The following is a 4560-nucleotide window of genomic DNA, read 5'->3' on the forward strand; positions in this document are numbered from 1 at the left end:
GGCGGCGAAAGGCAAGAGGACGAATCGGGGGTTGTCGTCGCGATCGGCACTGCCGCCGGGTTGGATCCAGGGCGATTGGATCCGATCCTCGCTCTGGCCGGAAGATTTGAAGGAGCTGGATGAGTCCGGACTAATCGCCGACGGGGCTGCGTGGTTGCCGGAGGGGGAGACGGAACCACAGCCACGACCGGGTGAGTGCGTTTTGCTCGCCACCCATGTCGACCGCGGTTTCTCCCTTCCCCCACACCCTTTTTTCGGGGTGTCTTGAACTTTTTCGGCACTCAACTCCATCACTTCTCTCCCAACACCATCACATACCTTGCTGCGTTTGTGTCCATGTGCGAAAATTTCCTGGGTTGTCGACCGCACTGGGGTCTTTTCAAGCACATCTTCGCAATCCGCTCTTAGTCGGTGAAGAAAGCGAATATGAGTGACGAGAGAACAGACATTATTCAAATGTGTGGGGGGTTGGTTATCCAGAAGAGGAAAAGGAGTTCTTTCACTTCCATGACACTTCCTGAGTCGGTCAGGGGCTGGCAGTCGACCTGGTTCTACTGCCAGGACATGGCGACTCCAGGCCAGTCGACTGGACTGCCCCCTTTTTCTTTAGATCGTGCCCAGACCCCTTCTTCGCTGAAAGTGACCGCTGCAGAGGGTGGAAACAAACATGTTGGTCGAGAGAGTGGCCCAGTTGATCAATCAGGGTGTCACCGACATGGATTTGTTGAAGATGTTTCTCAGTCGACGCATCCAGCCGCTCTAGGCTCATGGTCACTCGACGTGGATGTACTCTGGAGCCAACGACACCGCTCGGGTTCATCCAGAGGAAGTATCGGCCAAGATAGTGGCCTAGTGGCTGAAGGGTATCACAAGAAACAAGGACAATCCTAGGGGCGCCAGGAGAGTCGACCCCTTCAGCAACAGCAACCAGCCAGATAAGGTTTGGTCTTTGCCACCGACTATATTTTGATACGTTTTGCGACTGTCTTCTAATCCGACTGATATTTACTTGACTTCTTGTCTTGTAGGTTTAAACTGAGATGTACTCGATGCCCAATGGTGAACAAGCTCTGGAGCAAGACCAGGAGGGAGAGGACAGCGCGGAGGAAAGCGGTGATTGGCAATCTCCAGAATACGAGGACGAGGAGGAGAGCGACGATTCGGACGACGATGAGATAGTCGACTCACCACCTCGTACGGAACATCGATCCAAGCTACTCCATGATCCAGCAGGCGGGCATGGCAAGACCGTGGCTCCAAGCACACAAGCACAAAAGTGCACTCGGACTTCGACTCCAGAGCCAACGGAAAAGGTCGCCAAGTAGCCCAAGGTCATCCCCTCAAAGGCTCGGAAGACTTTGCCCAAGATCAAGATGGATGTTCCTGTTGCCTCTGGGTGAGTGTTCTTTCTTTCTATGTTTTCTTCCACCGACTGATACTTCTGTTCCGACCGAATGGATTGTAAACTTTTCCAGCCCAGTCTCCGCCGCGACTGACATGGACGTTGACAAGGCCCCAGGTGACGAGGAAGCTGATGACGCGGCCACCTCCAAAGCTAGTAAGTTCCACTCGACTTGAATTTATTCTGTCGATTGAATTGTTGGCCGATTGAATTCCTGAGGTTTCTTTTTGTTGCAGCTCCACGGGACGTTGTCATGCTTCCGGATGATGAAGAAGAAGAAGTGCCTCTGAGGGAGAGGAGGAGGAGGGGAAAGGCATCAAGCGGGAAAGCGCCCGAGGGTCAGGTCCCTCAGTCGACACTGGTGCTTGAGACAGTGGTCGAGTGATCTCGAGATCCGGATCGGAGCAATGTTACTTTCGCCAATCCGCTGTCGACTGATCGTCCATCGGGGTCGACTGCTCATACCTCAGCCTCTCCAGTAGAACTCCATGCATCTGACCCTGTGGCTGCTTGGACTGCATTGCCATCATCGCTCTTCACTGCGTACCAGACTCCAGATGACTCACCGAGTGCCGCCAGGGAGGCTCTTCTCCAGGTAAATCTCGTGATGGAGCAGATGAAGGTGGTGCATGAGGCCAGTCAGGTGGCTTATAATGCCAGCACCGCTCTACAAACCAACGTCAAGGTTAGTTGATTCCCGACTGGTCTCTTTAATAATGATAATTGTCGATGTTGCTTCGCTGCCCACATGGTGCTCTTAGATGAGCGTTTTGGAACATATTATGTGCATCTATCATGGGTCTGTGTTTCACATCCAATCACCCACTGGGGTGTTTCTGTCCTAGAGCTGTATAGGTCTTTCACTTGAGTCGACTATGTTGAGTCTAGTGTTTTTCTGAACCAGTGGGGGCACGAAGAGTGCACCCAAAGGGTGTAGTCCCCGAGACCGCGGTCGACTGTTGGTAGTCGGCTGGGGTCTGAGAATCTCCCCCCTTTTTTACTCATGCTGGGCAGACCATGCCGAGTGTAAAACCGAACCAGTGGGGGCACGCTAAGTGCACCCACTGGGTGTAGTCCCCGAGACTACTGTTGAATTTTGATTCAACGGTAGTCTTAGAGAAACTTTCACTGACATATCTTATTTCCTGACTGCAGGGGTCTTGTGATCTTGGGGCTCAACTTTCTAAACTGAACAAGAAGCAAATCAGCCTCAACCTTGACCTAGAACTGGCCAAGAAGAACCTCGAGACTGCTTAGGATGAAGTAGCTATCATGGGAGGTAACCAATCCTTGACTGTCCCCCTTGTGACCTGCTCTTCCCCATGTTTTTTCTTTTAGTCTCTTTGAACCGAGTGATTTCACTCGAACAAATGTGCATAGTGAAAACCGTCAACTTCAAGCTCGTCTGAAGAATGTTATTTCTTTAGAGAAAATGAAGCAGGCTCTGGAGAAGAAGGATCAGGATCTTGCTGCGGCCCAAAAGGAGGCGCGAGAGAAAACAACGCTTGCGGACAAGAAGCTGGCTTCAGTCAGCAAGTTAGAAGAGGAGAACTCTAAGCTAAAGACCGCCGTCTCTGAGGCCAATCGGGAGGTCGAGCAACTGAACAAAGACAAGGACAACTTGACCAATGAAGTTGGAAGCCTCAAGGCCAAGAAGGGTGAGCTAGAGTCTTATCTGGGACAGCTTGCTGCGAAGCTAGTCTTGAAGCTTGAAGGTATTCTAGTTCGACTGATTTTTCGCCGTCGACTGACATGTTTTGTCAAACTGTCGACTCACTATTTCTTTTTGACTGTGCAGAACTTTGTCAAGACTTTGAAGCAGAGATCGGGCGAGTCGAGACGGGTATCGACCCCATAAATTGTCCCGTCAAAGATGATGTTGCAATGAATGTGCTGTGGTTGGAATCACGCATGGACAGTGATGTTGCTTATCTTGCCCGACTGAAGGCGGCGATGACTCGGGTTGATGCTGAACTCTGGCCTCATGCGGAACTCTCACAGGATCTCGAGTCTCTGATGGCTCGACTGAATCAAATACCTGACCGAGTGCAAGAATGGAAGAAATCATCTGCTCGCTGCGGCGCTGACATCGCCCTGTCATTGGTCTGAGTGCACTGCAAGGATGTCAGAGAAGACAAGTTGGCGGAACTCAAGGTTGCAAACACCAAAAAGCAAAGTTTCCAGTCCTTCATGGACACTTTCCTTGACGCCGCCACTCGCATCGCAGTCAGCATTGACCTTGACAGTTTTTGTGATCCAGCAAGTCCTTCTCCTGACGAGTGATCAAAACATTATGCCCCACCTTTATTTGCCTCTAAATGCCGAGTGATTATGTAATTGTTAAACTCTTTCAGGCTTGATTCCTAAGTACTTCTGCCTGCTGCAGTCCCGAACTTTTGCGGGATTTATCTGAAGTTGAATTTCTTTGAATATCATGGCTTTTGTTCTGGTTTTGGATTGTTTCTGACTGTCTTTCGATCCCGAGTGAACTTGATCTTTTCACCTTTTGTCGAGTGAAGTGTACATTGTACTTGTGATGCAGCTCAGACATGGTGTTCAACCGACAGCTCGTCGTCCTTGCGGATCGGGATGGTACATTGTACTTGTGACGTAGCTCAGACGCGGTGTTCAATCGACACCTCGTCATCCTTGCGGGTAGGGATGGAGCGTACGTTGTATTTGTGGCGTAGCTCAGACGTGGCGTTCAATTGACACTTCGTTGTCCTTGCGGATAGGGATGGAGCGTACATTGTATTTGTGGCGTAGCTCAGACATGGTGTTCAATACACACCCCGTCGTCCTTGCGGATAGGGATGGAGCGCACATTGTATTTGTGGCATAACTCAGAGGATATTTGTGACCTAGGCAAGTATGGGGTCACATCTAAGGCTCCGAGTGGGAGGATTGCGCTCCACTCGGAATGTTTTTAACTTAGGCGATTTCGGGGTCGCAGCTAAGCCCCGAGTGGGAGGATTGCTCTCCACTCGGAATGTTTTTAACTAAGGCGATTTCGGGGTCGCAGCTAAGCCCCCGAGTGGGAGGATTGCTCTCCACTCGGAATGTTTTTAACTTAGGCAATTTCGGGGTCGCAGCTAAGCCCCCGAGTGAGAGGATTGCTCTTCACTCAGAATGATTTTAACTTAGGCGATTTTAGGGTC

This window comes from Triticum dicoccoides, chromosome 5B (assembly GCF_002162155.2).
Source record: "Triticum dicoccoides isolate Atlit2015 ecotype Zavitan chromosome 5B, WEW_v2.0, whole genome shotgun sequence".
Lineage (NCBI taxonomy): Eukaryota > Viridiplantae > Streptophyta > Magnoliopsida > Poales > Poaceae > Triticum > Triticum dicoccoides.